At 38.2% G+C, this 18,720-nt stretch overlaps 1 pseudogene; it reads left to right on the top strand.

The window, feature by feature from the left end:
- Window positions 1-1,412: 1,412 nt before the first annotated feature.
- LOC140845900 (small nucleolar RNA U13) lies at window positions 1,413-1,528 on the top strand (annotated as a pseudogene).
- Window positions 1,529-18,720: the final 17,192 nt, after the last annotated feature.

Genomic DNA, 18,720 nt, shown 5'->3' with positions numbered 1-18,720 from the left:
TATGTCACACATGCCCACAGTGACCATGACTCCAATTGTCCTGAGCACGTTATTCTGGCCCCTCTCTTGCATATTCCACTCAGCAAAAAAATTAACTGGACCCTGAAATTAACTGGACTCCCCCTCTCTAGGATGAGGCTTAGCATACTTTCTGATATGTCCCCTCATCTACCCCCAATGGCTCATCAAAGTATTCGTCTGACTACCCATCAGAGGAAAAACAGAGCGTGTTCATCAGGGTTACCAGAGTCCCATGACGGTCCCGCGCCCTGAGTCTGAGCCGTCCTTACAGAGACGCTCCCTGAGCGCTGATCAGAGGGCACTTCCCCTCATCAGACTCAAGCTATAGAACCAAATGTGTAAAACACACAGTTCCTCACGATTCCAATTCTATGAGCCTTATTTACACAATTTTAAAATGTGATCTTAACTCCTCCGTCTTTTTATCTCCCAAGGAAGTTAAAAGGAAAATGAAATAACTAAGGAAATATTTTGTAAAAGAAATGTCACAGAAATTCAGGATATATCATCTTTCCATTTTTATACCTTCTAAAACTTATCTCAGAATATATTTCTGTGGTGTCCATAGCTTGTTCATTCCTCTAAGGGTTGCTGGCTGAGCTGAAGGTAAGCAAAGAGTTATGAGAGCCCAGAATGTGGATTCCCAGAGGTCCAGGCTTCAGGCCCGGCCCTTCCACTTACTAGCTGTATAACCTTGGGCAACCGACTTTACGTTCCTATGCCTTCCTTTACTCCTATCAGTATATAAGGAGGTGATACAAAATTATATAGAAATATGTAAGTGTATATATATGTATATATAATGTGTGTGTGTATGTATATATAAATAATGCACACACATATATGCATATATATGTATATACATTGTCTGAAAATTTCATCTGTTTATGCTTATGAAAAAAATTTGTATGGTATCTAAACATAACATATAACTAATGGCTCACTGAATATTACATGACAGTGAGGAAACTGCTTATTTATCAATGTCCTTTCTTCTTCTCCCAGGACAATTCTCTCCAAAAGAAGGGAATATGGCTCTGTAAAAGGCAAGTAAATATCTTTGAGCAAACTCCTTGAAAACTGGGAGATCTACTAGCCATCCTGCAGACGACAAGGAGAACCTTGCATACACATTCACACATTCTCACACATACACACACACACAGAGTCAACAAACTAGTGTCATCAGTGACCACATTTCTCAGTTCTAATGCTATGACTTCTTGCCGAAAGGCAATTACTGATTTCATTTTCCAGTATTAGCAGCCAACAGCCTAGCAGTAATCAGAAATGGGAATGTTATCACCTAAAAGAGATGTGGCAAATCTCACATTTCCTCCCTCTTCCCTTAACAATCTGAATTTATTTGATGTGTCTGGATCCCCAGTAGAATCAGTAGATTAGAAATGGAGTACATAAGCATAGTGATTGGGATTTCACCCTATTGTATGAGACATGCCTCCCTCAAACCTTGTTACAATGTCAGCTCTTTACCCCCAACATGAAAAATATATACATACATAGGGAGAGAACTTCTAAATGCAATATACTGCTGCCTAATAACAGATAAAAGAGGAAATGATTGTGAAAAAGAGATAAAGCACCTAACACTATCCAGCACATCGTAATTGCTCAAAAATATTTGTTAGCCTGAGTAAGAACTCAAGATTCAAACAACTGAGTGCATACTAGTTCTGAAGGAATCACTGTGACAGCAAAATCTATATTCATGAAGTCCTTGCATTTTCAAGAAAAGGTCAAATTATGTTCAATATCTGTTTAAGAAGGCATAGAGAAACATATATTCAAAGTGGTATAAAATATGATTTAGAAAGAGTTCCATCAAAATGATTAACATAAAATTATTGGTGTTTAAAGGTAATTTCCAATTGTCTAGAATATTGGCTTAAGGGGGATATCCCTTCATACAAGGTAAATGAAGTACTACATATTTTGGTGTCCCTAAATATAGTGTTCTGGAACAACTAGTAGAATTTTTCCTAGAAATCCTAGGACTGCCTTCACCTATACTTTCAACACCAGTGCCCAGCATGGAATCGCCCATGTGGACTCCCAAGGGCTGTCTGCCTTCAGCTGGTAATCTGGAGGACAATGTACAAGTTTAGATCACCAAACTACAAACACCTTTCCTCTTGTTTTACTTGACCATTCTGTGAGGCACGGGTAGGCTGGTTGTTAAGAGATTAAAAAGTTGGTTTTATTCCTAAGATTTTCCCTGGGAATGTCACCCAGAACCTCCTTATGAATATTGTATCCAGCTTCAAGGAGATTTCTAGGAAGGAGGAAGGAGGTCTGTAAAGGGCTTCTGATTCTAATTCTAAGATACTTTACTAGAATGGATCCTGGATCCGGGCTCTAAGATCAACTCTAGAGAAAAACTTCAGAGAACTGGTGGGGAAGGGGTTCTCTCTGACTAGTGAGTGCAGTTGGTAATGAATTTGTCCTGGGGCTGGAGGCAGCCCAGAACAGCCGGATAAGGTTAATGTAGGAAGGAAACAGTGGAGGTTTGCTCGTGCAAATCATAGTAACACAACAAGGACAAAAAAATTCATCATTTAAAGAAGAAATCAAGACCACTATAGGGAAATTTAGAGAAATGTATTAGAAATATTAAAAGTATCATGAATGAAAGAAGAGAAATACCATGATCATGGATAGGAAGCCTTAACACCAGAAATACATCAGTTGTGTCCAGTGGAGAAATAGTCAATTCAATTCCAATCAAACTCCCCCAAAGATGTTTCATGCAATTGAATGAAATGATTCTAAAATATACTATATTTGGAGGAGTAAAGGGTCAGAGATAACCTGGAAATTTTAAAGAAAAGCAAGAGGTGGGGAATATGCCATTTCAGATATCAGAACTTACTATGAAGCTACAATAATTCTGATAGAGTGCTATTGGGACCAGACTAGGAAAACTGAACAATGAAATGGAACAAAAAAAGAGCTTAGAAACAGTGCACATTTAGACCTTTGATTAGACCTCCTTATGAATGTCATAGGGGAAAGGAAGAATTGTTGAAAAATATGGTAGGGAAAAACGTTACCCAAATAAGACAAAAAATGCTATCAGATCACTAACATTCAGCATATATAAAAAGCAAGCCCGATGTGTTAAAGACTTAGATGTCCACAAAAAGAAAGGAATCTTTAAACTTCAGCATGAGTTATTATCTATTCCCACTTAACCAAGTACCCAAAAACTTACTAGTTTCAAATAATAAACATTTATCATCCCATAGTTTCTGTGAGTCAGGAATCTTTGAGTCATTTAGCTGGGTACTTCTAGCTCAAGGTCTGTTGTGAGGCTACGGATAAGATGTTGGCCAAAGTTACAGTCATTAGAAGGCGTGGCTGGTGCTACAGGACCTATTTCACACTGGCTTTTTTGCTGGATTTTTGGCAACAGGCCTCAGTTCCTCATCACATGCACGTCTCCACAGGGCTGGTTGTGTAGCCTCCCAATACGACAGCTGGTTTTCTCCTGAGAGTAAGGAAGAAGCTGCAGTGCCTTTAGTACCTCGTCTAGGAAATCATACACGGTCACGTCACTTCCACAATATTGTATTCTTTAGAAATGAGCCATTAAGTCCAGTCCACATCCCAATGAAGGGAAATCTCATAATGAGAGGAGTATCAAAGAATTTGTGAACATATTTTTAAAATGCTACAAACTCTCAATGAAGATAGAAGTATCTTTCAGACCTTGGTATTAGGGCATGGATTTTTAACACGACATAAAAAGGATTGATTCTAATTAAAGGAAAGGTTGATAAACTAGCCTTGATTAAAAATTATTAACTTTTGCTCTTCAACACTTAGAGCAAGTGAAAGTTAGAAAGTAGAGGGAAGTTATTCAAAGCACACATGGAAAAGGATTCATATCAAGAACATATAAAGAATTTTTACCATTTACTAAGAAAAGCTCAAACAACCTAGTAGATAAATGGGCAAAAGGAACACAGAAGACCAATAAACCTATGCACAGATATTCAGCATCACTGTTCATCAGGGAAATACAAATCAAGACCATAATGAGAAATTACTTTACACCCATTTGATTAGTGAAACTTTAAAAATCTGATGGTAAGTATTGGAGAGGGTGTAGACCCACAGAAATGTATACTCTGCTAGTGGGGTATAAATCGGTGTGACTACTTCACAAGATAATTTCAGATAATGATAAATACTAAAAGAAAATAAAACACAGTGATGGAAGACAGTAACTAGCAAGCCAGCACTAGGGAAGGACCACATTTACAAGGGGTTGCTGGGAATGGAGACAAGATTTAGTGGGAGACATCTGAATATCAAGAAGGAACCAGGTGTGCATTTAGGTATGACTTACTGTTCTGTTCCTGGTTTTCTAACATCTGGCTAACAGTTTCTTGGCTTTCTCTTTTCAGAATTTTTCTATTTCTCTTTTTCATCACCCTATTTTTCATCACACTGCTGGGTTACCTGTTTTTCCACATAAGCTTCATAAATCCAGATCTCCTAATCGACATACTACCCAAGATACTGAACAGGAGCACCTTGTGGAGGCTAAGAAGCTTCCTCTCTGCATCTCTCACACTTCGGACTGAGGACTTGTTGCCCCACTAATCCCCAAACATCCTTGGAAAAAGAAGGCAAGTGGTACCTGACTGTGTACACTAGGAGATGGTGGAACTTGTAAAGGGAAGATGTTTTCTTCAGGTTTTCCCTTGAGGTTTGCCTACTGATTACCTTTCCTCCCATGTTGTCTTTCCAAGATCGACCTTGCCCAGTAAACAGCTCTGTCACTAGATTTCAGTGGCTACAGAATAAGCTAAATAGTATGAAATAGTAAACAAAGTAGACCATTTTCAGAATAATGTCATAGATGCTAAGCAAAGTTAGAGTCCATCAATACTTCTAGTTAATCTTAAAAATTTAAGAGGCTGGAACTCCGCAATGCAGATGGCTCACTACTGATAATTAGAACTCCATAGCAGCAAGTGACCTTAACTTAAGCTAATTTACAAATTAAAGCAAAATTTTTAAAAAAGATATTGCCTTATGGAACTAAAAATCTGAGGTTTCAGGCATGGCTGAATCCAGAAGTTTCACCAGTGTCCTCAGGACTTCATCTCTCTCCCTCCTTTCTCTGAATGGGCATTGCTCCTTTAAGTGGCAATATTCTGCCAATAACCTAAATCCTATGGTACCAGATTAGCAACTTCAACACAATCAGTCTTTTCCAATAGCTACAGCAGGAAAGACCAAAGAATCTGTATTGGCTGAGGTCAAGGGCCTATCCCTGTCCCATAATCAGCTGATCATGCATTAGCAAAGTCATCCTTTAATGAAAGGCTTACAGGCATCTTGTACCACAGATAAGTATTTCAAACGGAAGTAACCAAATGGAAAAAAAAATTAGGCAACTTTCTGAATCTGGTAAATTGTCTAGTATGAGTAAATTCTTTCTTAACCCCAGGCCTCAGAGAAAACAAAATCCTCTTCTCCTGGCAATTACTAGAGTAACGTGCAAATATGCATTGTCTGACAATTCAAGTCACTGAGTTTTTACCTGGCACCTTAAACGGAAACACCCTCCACCACCTCAAAAGAGCAGCGCTGCACACGTGGCTTATTCCCACATGAGTGGCAGTGGCATTCTAGGGTCCAGTAGAATCTGGCAGTTTCTGCCCAGTAGGTGTGGCCTTAATAGGTGTTTCATTAAACCAGACTTCGTTCTTGGCACAAGGAGAGGATAAGGTATGGCCAGCTCCCATTTACCATTGTCCTGCCACATGATAGAGCAAGAAATCCACTCCTCTGCACTCATGAATTTGAGACTTAGAATCATGAAAGAAAAAGTACTTTCACACATTGTGATTTCAGAGTCACTTAAAAAAACTTTTTAAAATTTTTCTTTTCATGCATATTTCATTATTCATCACTATGTTTTCTCTGCTGTAGCTACGTGAAATAATGCTGAGAACACAGTTCAAAAGTTGTTAGGAAGGACACAAATCCCTAATAACATCTTGAAGTCCATAAGTGCCCTTGTTGTTGGTTAAAGTAAAGGTAAATAAATGTTGACTATATCATTCAGGGTCACACCCACAATACAAAACTGAGAATGAGAATTCAGAGTGGAGAGAACCAGCAAAAACAGTTGTTTCCAGAATGTAAAGTGAGTCAGGAAAAAAAAGTTTCCACTATGTGACATCATTCCTGTAGACGGAGATTCTGGCAACTTTAGATGGTTTTACTAAAAAGATGATTATGATGGAGGGGGGAGCAGGGAAGGGAGGAAGGAAGGAAGGAAAAAAAGAAAGAAAGGTAACAAGGCTGATCCCTTAGCAGTGTAAACTCCTGACAGTGAACTGCTGTTCTGTTCTACATGACTACTTCACTGCAGCCATTGACTGTGCTTCCTTTAATTTTATAAGACTGAGAAGCAGAAGTTTTCTAAAGACAAGCTTCAGTGGTTAAAAATCACTGTTGTAAAAATTCCTTCTGCTAAGGAGCAAAACTAATGGAAGCTCTTCTGTGTTTGCAGCGAAAATAGGGAAGGAGCATTCACATGCAGTGTGGGATTAGAGCCTAGGATCAGATGTAGGGGAGGTCAGCTGCTGTGGCTGGGCTGTCTTGATGCTCCTACTGAATACTTACAGCTGACACTGGCTGCAGGTGCCAGGAGTTGGCCTCCCAGTATCTCGACCATTGCAAACAAGGAGCAGCTTGCTTTGTCTCTGCAGCAGTGCACCCTTCCCTCATGATCTGACTATGGCCGAATGGCTCCCTCAGAAACAGCAGAGGGCACTGTTCCATGGTAAACGCAGGCTCTCCTCAGAAGCTGTTTCTTTACCACAGGTATATATTGTACCCCTGCAAACTGCTGACCAGATGGGGGCAGGTCTGTGATAACAGCAAAACTGTCCCATTTTTCACAGGGTCATCGGCCAGATCTGGGTTTGAACATCAAGAGCACAGATGATATAGTCTCCAACCCCAGGTGCTGAGTCACTACCTACAATGATCATCTGCCTAACTAATATCCTCAGAATATGTGTTCTAAGTGGAAGGATTTCCTCACACGGTCTCTGCCCTCATACGTATGCCCACCATGGAGCAGAATTCCAGTTTGAGAAATTCCAAAAAGAGATATCGCTCCACATTTATAAATAAATAAATTTAAGATTCATGGAGACAGAAAAAGGATGTATGTTGCTATTTGCTGTACAGAAACTGAATCACACCCCCCCTTGGTCATGTTTATTGTTCCAAAATCCCCTTTCCTCCTGACTCTGGAATCCATCTGCCTTCCTCTTCCTGCACACAGCTTTAAAAAAAAAATTGCTTCTAAAGCCAGTCAGCTCTCCCACTCAGACTGTATTTTCCACTCAACAAAACCAAAGCTTGGGAGTTGCCCTGTAAAGTGCAACTTTACAGGAATTTTTGTGACATCTGGGAAGAGGAGAAGCAGGAGAGACAGCTGAATAACAAGATGAAAAACTGAGCTCCAAGTTGGTAGACACGGACAAGAGAATTTCTGGACACCAGGAAGCCAATATTCAATTTTAGATTATTTTCTAAGTAGCACTGCAGTGTGTGCTCCCACGCACTTACGTCAGTCAACAGGAAAATCTAACACACAGTTGTAGATATTGGACCCTACAAGTTGCCTTTTGTTGACTCTTACAATTGAATTTTGGGAGAAAAGCAGCGGACATGCCTCAAGTTTGAATGAATGTTGGATTAGAAATAAACAACCCTAAATTATTTAATGGAGAGGTAATTAGGAGAAAAGATTTGCAGAAATAGGAAATGAACAAAAGGCAATCTTAGCTAGAATTCAAGAATGTGGAGGCTCCTGGTGACACCTAGATTATAGAAGAATCTTCTACATGTCTTCTTCCCTCTCAATTCTCTCTAAAAAGACCAATGGCAAGGAGAGCTTTCTCCTTAAGTTTTCTTCTAAAAGCTTTATGATGTCAGGTCTTACATCTAAGTCTTTTGAGTTGATCCATTTTGAGATTATTTTTGTGTTTGGTGTAACATAAGGGTCCAATTTCATTCTCTGGCATGTGGATCCCAGTTTGCCCAACATTAGTTATTGGCGAAACTATTTTATTCCCATTGTGCATTCTTAGGGCCTTCGTCACAAGTTAGTTGACCATATATGTATGGGCTTAATTCTGAGTCCTCTATTCTGTTCCATTGATCTGTGTGTTTTTATGCCAATAACTTATGGTTTTGATTATTACAGCTTCATAACACTGCTTGAAATCAGGATGTGTGATGCCTCCAGCTTTGTTCTTCTTGCTCAAGACTGCTTGAGGTATTTGGTGTCTTATGTGGCTCCATACGAATTTCAGGATTGTTTGTTTCTTTTCCTGTAAGAAATGTCATTGGAATTTTGAATAGAGATTGCACTGAATCTGTAGATTGTTTTGAGTATCAATTCTCTAACCCATAAACATGGGTTTACTTCCATTTAACTGTGTCTTCTTCACGTTCTTTCATCGGTGTTTTACTCTTCAGTGTATAGGTCTCTCTCCTCCTTGGTTAAATTCATTCCTAAATAGTTTATTCTTTTTGATGCTATTATAAATGGGACTGTTTTTAAAATTTCTTTCTCAGATAGTTCATTGTTAGTGCATAAAAATGCAACTGATTTTTATACACTGATTTTGTACAATGCAACTTTACTGAATTTAGTTTAACAGTTTTTTGGTGACATTTTTAGGGTTCTGTATATATAAGATCTTGTCACCTACAAATAAAGACAATATTACTTCTACCATTCTGATTTAGATTCCTTTATTTCTTTTTCTTGCCTGACTGCTCTGGATAGGACTTCCAGTACTATGTTGAATAAACGTGGTGAGAGTGGGCACATTTGTCTTGTTACCAACCTTTAAAGAAAATCTTTCAGCTTGTCACCCTTGAATATGTTAGCTGTGGGCCTGTCATATTGGCCTTTATTATGTTGAGGTACATTTCTTTCATACCTAATTTGCTGAAAATTGTCATGAAAGGATGTTGAATTCCATTAAATGCTTTTTCTGCATCAACTGAGTTGATCATATGATTTATCCTTCATTTTGTTAATGTGGTATAACATATTTATTGATTGGCATATGTTGACCCATCCTTCTGTCCCTGGAGTAAATTCCATTTGATCACGGTGTATGATCCCTTTAATGTGCTGTTGAATTTGGTTTGCTAGTATTTTATCAAGGATTTTTGCATCTATGTTCAGCAGGGATATTGGCCTATAATTTTCTTTTCTTGTATTGTCCTTTTCTGACTTTGGTATCAAGGTAACGTTGACCTTGTAAAATGAGAAGTGTCCTCTCTTCAATTTTATAAGAGTTTAAGTTGATATTAATTCTTCTTTAAATTTAAATGGTTGGTAGCATTTGCCAGTGAAGCCATGAGATCCTAGGCTTTTCTTCATTGTGAAAGTTCTAATTACTGATATAATCTCCTTACTTTTTATTGATCTACTCAGATTTTCCATTTCTTCATGATTTAGTCTTGGTAGACTGCATGTTTTTAGGAATTTCTCCATTTCTTCTAAGTTATCCAATTTGTTGGTATATAATTATTTATAGTAGTCCTTTTGATCCTTTATGTTTCTATGGTATCACATAGTTTTAATGTCCTGTCTTTCATTTCTGATTTTATTCTAGTATTCTCTCTTCTTAGTCTAGCTAAAGGTCTGTTAGTTTTGCTTATCTTTTCAAAAACCAACTCTTAGTTTTGCTTGTCTTTTCTATTGTCTTTCTAATATCTTATTTCATTTATTTCTGCTATTTGTTATTTATTTCCTTCATTCTACAAACTGTGGGTTTTGTTTATTCTTTTCATAGTTCATTGAGACACAAAAAGCGCAGACAGCAAAAGCAAAAATAAACAATTGGGACTACACCAAACTCAAAAATGTGCATAGGGAAACAATCAATCAAATGAAATGGTAACCTACAGAATGGAAATACTTTTGCAAAACATATATATGATAAAGAGTTAATATCCAGAAATTTTTCTAAATTTAAAAATGGGCAAAGGACCTGAATAGACATTTCTTCAAAAAAGACACAAATGGTCAACAGATATTTTAAAAGATGTTCAACAACACAAATTATCAGGGAACTATAAATCAAAAACTTCATACCTGTTGGGATAGCTACTAGCAAAAAATCAAAAGTACTGGTGAGGATGTGGGGGAAACAGAACACTTGTGCACTGTTGATGGGAATATAAATTGACACAGCCATTATGGAAAACAGTATGGAGATTCTTCAAAAAAAAAACTAGAACTACCATATGATGCAGCAAACTGACTTCTGGTTACATATTCAAAGGAAATAAAATCATTATTTGGAACAGATTATCTGAACTCCCATGTTCACTGCATGGTATTCACAACAGCTAAGATATGGAAACAAAACCTAAATGTCAGCCAACAACTTAATGGATCAAGAAAACGTGGTATATACATAGAATATTATTCAGCCTTTTTAAAGAAAAAAAATCCTGCCATTTGAGACAACATGGATGAACCTGGAGGGCACTGTGATAAGTGAAATAAGCCAAACATGGGCAAATACTGCATAATCTCATGTGCACATGGACTCTAAAAAAAGAAAAAGAAGAAAGTTGAACCCATAGTAACAGAATAGGATGGTGGCTGCCACGAGCTGGGGTACAGGGAAAGAAGAGAGGTCTTTTTTAATTCAGAAAATGTCCTCTCTCACATCCCCCACATACACAGCAAGTGAATCATATGGATGGTTATAGAATTCCACCAGACATTAACTGTGAGGTTGTAGGGGGGACAGTAGTGTTAATTTTACTTCTAGAATTAGAATGATTTTCCCGGGTTTTTATTATTGGGTTCCATGCTCCTGTAAAAATATTTTAATGCAAATATTTTCTTTCATCCAAAGCCCATAATACTCATAAATATCTACTGAAGTTCTAGCAATACATAATAATTTTTTTAAGTTCTGTGGATAACTATAAGAAATGTTGTGCTCTACCATGACATAGAAATACTTTTTTAGAAACTTGACAATTCCTTTCATTCTATTTTTTAAGAAAAAATTAAGTAGGTTGACTTTTTTACCTCTAGAGACATCACAGAGAACCCCACAATTTCAAGCCAGAATAGTGATCCATATTACCTTGGGTCCCTTTAAATTCAGAACCTGTGTTCATTCAGATGTGTGTACACTAAAGTACTGCCTTGCTCATTCCCATCTATTCATTGAAACATGGCCTCAGCTCAGCTACCCTGTTATCCTCTCTAAAATCTAAGTTTTTGAAATTGCATTTATCTAAAATATAACCTGAAAATCAATTTCTCATGAATTTATATTAGGCTGCAATGTTAATCCACACTTTACTACATTCTCTGTAGAAAGAATATGTATTGTCTGGAGCCTATTCTACTCAAGACATTGATTATTCAGGAAGAAAGCAATACACCTTTATCATCCTTCAGCTTCCAAAATGTGTAGGATTTTGGAACTAGAAAAAAAATCCAGGACAATTGAATCCCAGAGAAGTTATGTGATTTACTTTAGTTTCCATAGATAACTAGTACTGGAAGGTAGAACTCACCGAATCATAGAAATTCAGCTATAAAAAGCAAAACATTTTTTATTATACTAAAATACACATAACATAAAATTTACTATCAGCCATTTTTAAATGTGCAATTCAGTGGTATTAAGTATTCTTGGGCAGCCACCTACACCATCAGAACACTTTCTTTCTCCACCAACATTTTCAGAATTCTTTTGATCTTGAAAAACAGAAACACTATGCCCAATAAACAATAATTCTCTATTCTCCCTCCTCTCTAGCCCCTGGCAATTCTAGGTGCCTTATGTAACTGGAATCATACCACTTTTATCATTTTGTGACTGGTTTATTTCACTTAGCATTATGCTCTCAAAGTTCATCCATGCTGTAGCATTTGTCAAAATGTCCTTCCTTTTTAAGGCTAAATAATATTCCTTCTTATGGACATACCACTGTTGCTTATCTATTCATCCATCAATATCTATTTGAGTTGTTTCCACATTTTAGCTATTGTAAACAATGCTACTGTGACCATGGGTTTACATATACCTCTTCAAGACCCTGCTTTCAATTATTTTGGATATATGCCCAAAAGTGGAATTGCTAGATTATATGGTAATTCTATTTTTAATTTTAAGGACCTGTCATATTGTTTTCCACAGCAGTTACACCATTTTGCATTCCCACCAAGAGGTCATAAGGTTTCTAATTTTTCCACATCTTTGGCAGCACTTGCATCTTCTGTTAGTATTTTTTATACAGTAGCCATCTTAATGGATGTGAGGTGGCATCTTTTTGTGGTTTTGATTTGCATTTCCCTAAACATAAGTGATGTTGACCATCTTTCATGTGCTTATTGGTCATTTGCATATCTTCTTTTAAAAGTGTCTTTTCAATTCTTTCATCCATTTTTGAATTAGGTTACTTGCTTTTTTGTTGTTGAGTTTTAGGATTCTCCATATAGTCTAGGTATTAATTCTTCTCAGACATATGATTTGCAATTTTTTTCCATTCTGTGGGTTGCCTTTTATTCTATTAACAGTGTCTTTGATGATAAAATCTTTTAATTTCCTGAGGTCCAAGTTCTCTCTTTTTTCTTTTGCTACCTGTGCCTTTGGTATAATATCCAATGAATCATTGCCAAATCCAATGCATTGAAGCTTTTATAGTACATTTTATTCTAAGAGTTTTACAGTTTTACCTTTCATGTTCAGGTCTCCGATACACTTTGAGTTTATTTTTGTATATGATGTTAGATAATGGCACAACTTCATTCTTTTGCATGTGTGTCATTGGTTTTCCAGGCATCATGTGTTGAAAAGACTGGCCATTCCCCACTGAATGATCTTGACATTCTGATGAAAATTATTTGTGTATATATTCACAGATTTCTGGCCTCTCTCTTCTGATCCATTGGTTTATATGCATGTCTTTATGCCAGTACCACACTGTTTTCATTGCCATAGCTTTGTAGTAAGTCTTGACATCAGGAAGTGTTAAGTCCTTCAATTGTGTTGAAGATTTCTCAAGATTATTTTGGCTATCCACTGTCCCTTGAGATTCCTTATAAATTTTAGGATGGATTTTTGTATTTCTCAAAAATAAAGCATTGGGATTTTGGCAGAGACTGCATTGAAGGTATATCTCTTTTGGCAATATTGGCATCTTAACAGAATTTATGAACATGAGATGTCTTCCCATTTATTTATGCCTTCTTTAATTTCTTTCAGCAATGTTTTGTAGTTTTCATTGCATAAGTTATTCACCTCCTCCATTAATTCCTAAGTATTTTGTTCTTTTTGAAGCTATTGTAAATGGACTTTCCTCATTTCCTTTTCAGATTGCTTTATTGTTAGTCCTTAGAAATGCAACTGATTTTTGTGTGTTGATTTGATATTCTACTACTTTGTTGAATTTATTAAATTCATTAGTTCTAGCATGTCTTGTATGCATGTATGTGTGTGTGTCTGTGTGTGTAATCTTTAAGATTTTATAATATATAAGATCATAGAATTTGTGAACACAGATAATCTTACTCCTTCCTTTCCCATTTGGATGATTTTTATTTCTTCTTCTTGCCTATTTCTCTGGCTAAAATTTTCATTACTATGTTGAATGGAAGTAGTGAAAGCCACATCCTCGCCTTGTTTACGTCTTATTCACAAGAGCCACCTGTACGGCCAGCTTCATGGACAGGGGACGTGTGCAGTCACATGGAACCTACACTCAGAAGGAATCTCTGATGGGTTTAATGTCTGCAGTAACTGGCTTGAAATTCTTAGTACTTTTTGAGTGAGGGGCCCTCTATCTTCAGTGAGTTCTACACTGAGGGAAGTCAGTACATGGAGGTCTACAAATTATGTGGCCACTTAAAAGGGCAAGAGCCCAGCAAAGAGAAGGTGACAGGATGACAAAAGTCTAACTTGCTGAGGGAGAAGCAAACAAACAACTGGATTCGAACGGTCAGGGCTAGAGATTCCAGTGATATTCAGATAGTGGTTGGGCAACTTGCAAAAACTTAATAACAGCATCTGCAAGAGAAAGAATCAGGGGCGAACGTGAACCAGGCCCTAGAGGACAGGGTGCTGGGCACAACAGAATTAAAGAAATCCTTTAACATTCCCCTTCTCTCCTTCCCAATAGGAGTCTGAAAGGGTAGCCAGCATAGTGGGAAGGAGAAGTAGATAAGCTCAGTGTGGAAAGAGGTGAGTCAACAAGCCCTTCCCCAGATGCAGCCTGAGGCCCACTGCAGGCCTCGGCTGTCAGAGGGCAGAAACCTCAACTCCATACCAAGTGAAGAGTTGTGATTATGGGATGGGACTGGATCCTTTGACTCCTGAACTAGACACTTCTTTGTGGAAAATGCAACCAGAAAATATGGGACTGCCAAATACCTATTTGGAAGAAGAATTATCCCAATGAAAATCATTTAAAAGAACAGGGGAGGAGAGGTAATATATGGATTTCAGTTGTTCTAGGAAATAGTTTCATAGGAAAGGAGGAGAAGTTAGGGATAAAAACTCTCATTGCCAAGAAAGGATTAAAGATGGTGGCATGAGAGGTGAGACAAAGATCTCCCCCTAAAACCATGTATAATACAAAAGTATAATTAATACAACTAATCCTGAAAGAGCAACAGGAAAGAGGACTGCGCCAGGCTGCATACACCTGGAGAAAAGAACAGATCTCACAGAACAGGGTAATGTACCAAAGCCGTGACCCAAGGGGACCCAAGCCCTTCCCAACGCCAACTCACCAGTGGGAGGAAGAGAAATAGAGTGGGGAGGGGGGTGAAGGCCTGGGACTGCTGAACACCCAACCCTGGAGATCTGCTTTGGGAGTACGAACCTACATTGCATGGTGCTCTGGTGATTAGTGGGGTCAGAAAAATAAGACAGGCAGAATACCTAGAAAGACTGAGATTCCAGCTACTTGTGGAAAACAGGGATCCATATCCAGCTGCTCTGGACAGGCATTCTGAGAGACTTCCTAACAGTGAGAGTGCTGGTAAAGGGGCAAGGACTGACAAAATTGTCCAGGTACACTCTGCCCAGCAGGTTGGGAACTTTCATGATCTTCAGGTACTCCATTCCCCTGGCTGGCTACACAGCTCCAAGGCTCCTCACTGTGATACGCAGCCTGCTGTGCCTTCCTCCCGGCCAGCCCACACCTGGCTTGTAAACTGGCAGTCCTTGCCCTGACGTCAGGCCAGCCAGAGGGAAGCCCTGCCTACAGCAGCTACAAACACAAAGCATAGATGCTTACACCTCTGTGTTCAGCCCTCTGGTTCTGGCAGTGGAGACAGGCATAGCAGCCGGAAAGCAGGAAACAGCTCTTTCCTTCCCACAGCCACCAGCCCCAGTCCCCTGTGACCCCCGACATCGCTCCAGGGACTGAGCAGCTCCAGAGAGTAGAGCTTCTGGGCACTAGAAGGCACCACATACAAATATGAAACATAAAAGGAACCTGGTACAGACCAAAATCTCACAAGCCCCAGAAAAAGGGCCAAATGAAATTGAACTCACCAATCTTCCTGAAAGAGAGTTCAAAATAAAAATCATAAACATGCTCCTGGAGGTACAGAAAAATATTCAAGAACTCAGGAATTAATTTAGGGTGGGTATCCAATCATTAAGGAACACAACAAAGGGTTTTAAAAGAACATTACATATGGTGGAAGAGAATATAAATAAAATACAAATTAGAGAAGGGAAATACAAAGAAGCTGAGGCACAGAGAGAAAAAAGGATCTCCAGGAATGAAAGAATATTGAGAGAACTGTGTGACCAATCCAAACGGAACAATATTCGTATTACAGGGGTACCAGAAGAAGAAGAGGGAGAAAAAGGGATAGAAAGTGTCTTTGAGGAGGTAATTGCTGAAAACTTCCCCAATCTGGGTAAGGAGATAGTCTCTCAGGCCATGGCACTGCACAGATCTAACAATACAAAGAACACAGGAAGACAACACCAAGACACATAATAACTAAAATGGCAACAAGGATCAAGGATTAGGACAGACTATTAAAAGCAGCCAGAGAGAGAAAAAAGATTACATATAAAGGAAAACCCACCAGGATATCATCACACTTCTCAGCATAAACCTTACAGACCAGAAGTGAGTGGCATGATGTATTTACTGCACTGAAACAGAAGGGCCTTGAACCAAGAATACTCTAACAAACTATCATTTAAATTTGAAGGAGGGATTAAACAATTGCCAGATGAGCAAAAGCTGAGAGAATTTACCTCCCACAAACCATCTCTACAGTCTATTTTGGAGGGTCTACTATAGATGGAAGTATTCCTAAGGCTCAATAGCTGTCACCAGAGGTAATAAAACCACGGTAAAGAAAGTAGAACAGTTAATTACTAAGTAAGTGCAAAATTAAATCAACTAACCCCAAAGTCAGTCAAGGGATACACAAAGAGTACAGAATATGATACCTAATATATAAAGGATGGAGGAGGATGAAAAAAGAGGAGGAAACAAAAAGAATCTTTAGATTGTTTTTTTTATTAGCATGCTAAGTAAGTTATGTTAGACTCTTAGATAGCAAGGTAGTTACCCTTGAACCTTTGATAACCACGAACCTAAAGCCTCCAATAACAATAAGTACATACCTATCCATAATCACTCTAAATATAAATGGTCTGAATGCACCAATAAAAAGACATAAAGTCACGGAATGGATTAAAAAAAACAAGACCCGTTTATATGTTGCCTACAAAAGACTCACTTCAAACCTAAATACAAGCACAGACTAAAAAGGGATGGAAAAAGATACTTCATGCAACTACTAGGGATAAAAAAGCAGGAGATGCAATACTTCTATCTGACAAAATAGACTTCAAGACAAAGAAAGTCACGAGACAGAGTAGGACATTACATAATGATAAAGGGGTCAATCCAACAAAAGGACAAAAGGGAGGAATGAGGAACGTGGGTGGGAATGGAGGGAGAAGGGGATTGAGGAGTACTATGATTGGCACACATGGTGTAGGGGGATCATGAGGAAGACAGTTTAGCACAGAGAAGACGAGTAGTGACTCTGTGGCATCTTACTACACTGATGGGCACTGACTGCAATGGGGTATATGGGGGACACGATAATATGGGTAAAGGTAATAACCACATTGTTTTATCATGTGAAACCTTTTAAGAGTGTATATCAATAATACCTTAATAAAAAAATAAAACACTCTCAATGGCAACTTTGGCAGAAATTGTTCACCAAGAAGGTTTAATATTGCCTTTATAAGACAAAGAGAGAATAAATAATATGAAAGGGGAAAATATTCCAATGTACAATTTCCAATAGGGAAGAAAAACGCATGATAAAAACCTGAGCCTCATAAGGGTGGGGGAAAAAGAAAGGGGGCATTACGATTAGCATGTATAATGTGGGGGGTGGGAGGCTACGTGAGGGCGGTACAGCAGAGAAAAGACAAGTAGTGATTCTACAGCATCTTACTAAGCTGATGGACAGTGACAGTAATGGGGATTGCAGGGGGGACTTGGTGAAGGGGCGAGCCTAGTAAATATAATGGCCTGCATGTAATTGTAGATTTATGATAACAAAATAAAAACCATCAAACAAAAAAGATAAGCAGATGTGCATTGAGGTTACCAGGAAATAAAGGAACAAATCGTAAAAATAAAAAATCGTAAAAAATAAAAAAATTAAAAAAAAAACACTTGAGCCTCCATTCCAAATGGAAACATAATAGCAGCAAAACATTCATTGTGTCTCTTGTCTTTATTTTCCTCACATGTAAAATTAAAAGCTGATATATTAGAAGACATTCAAAAGTGGTAAAAATATAAATACATATCTGACAGTTTGGTTGTATCTGAAAAATGTAATGACTATATAAATCTATTCTTTGAAGTGCTTTTATTTGGGGGAAGGGTGGGGAAATAGCCTGAATGCTCATCACAGGTAAACATTTGTTGAATACCTCTTGTAGGCTGAGTCGTGTCCTACTAAAATTCATATACTGCAGTCCTTATTCCTAGTACCTCAGAATGTGACTGTATTTGGAGATTAGGTCTTTAAAGAGGTAATTAATTTAAAATGAGGTCATGAAGGAGGGCCCTAATCCTCTATGACGGTGTCATTTTAAAAAGAGGAAATAAGGACACAGACCCACACAGGGATGCCTCTGTGAGGACACAGGGGAGAACACGGCCATCTGCAAGCCAAGGAAAAGGGGCTTCAGGGGAAACCAGCCTTGCCAGCACCTTGCCTCATAGCCTCCAAAACTGTAAGGAAATAAACTTCTGTTGTTTAAGCCACCCAGTGTGCAGCACTTTGTTACAGCAGCCCTAGAACATTAATACAGGGCACTCTCCTGGCACTCCAGGGGAGACAGGTATGTACACAGACAAACAGGTGAGAAGGGTGTGGAGGGGCAAATTATGAAGATTATCAACTCAGCAGAATTTCGTGTGCTGACTGAAATGATATATGGTATGTAAAAACCTGGAAAATGTTTATGAGAAATATTAAGTGAGAAGGCAAACAACAGTATTATCTATTCTATGATAACTACAAAAGATGGTTTGTCAATAGGAAAAATAGAAGAAAACTTGTAAAAATACAGGGTT

Source organism: Manis javanica, chromosome 13 (genome assembly GCF_040802235.1).
Source record: "Manis javanica isolate MJ-LG chromosome 13, MJ_LKY, whole genome shotgun sequence".
In the NCBI taxonomy this organism is placed as follows: domain Eukaryota; kingdom Metazoa; phylum Chordata; class Mammalia; order Pholidota; family Manidae; genus Manis; species Manis javanica.
The sequence above is the reverse complement of the archived record's forward strand: the minus strand, read 5'-3'. Positions and strand labels throughout refer to the sequence as shown.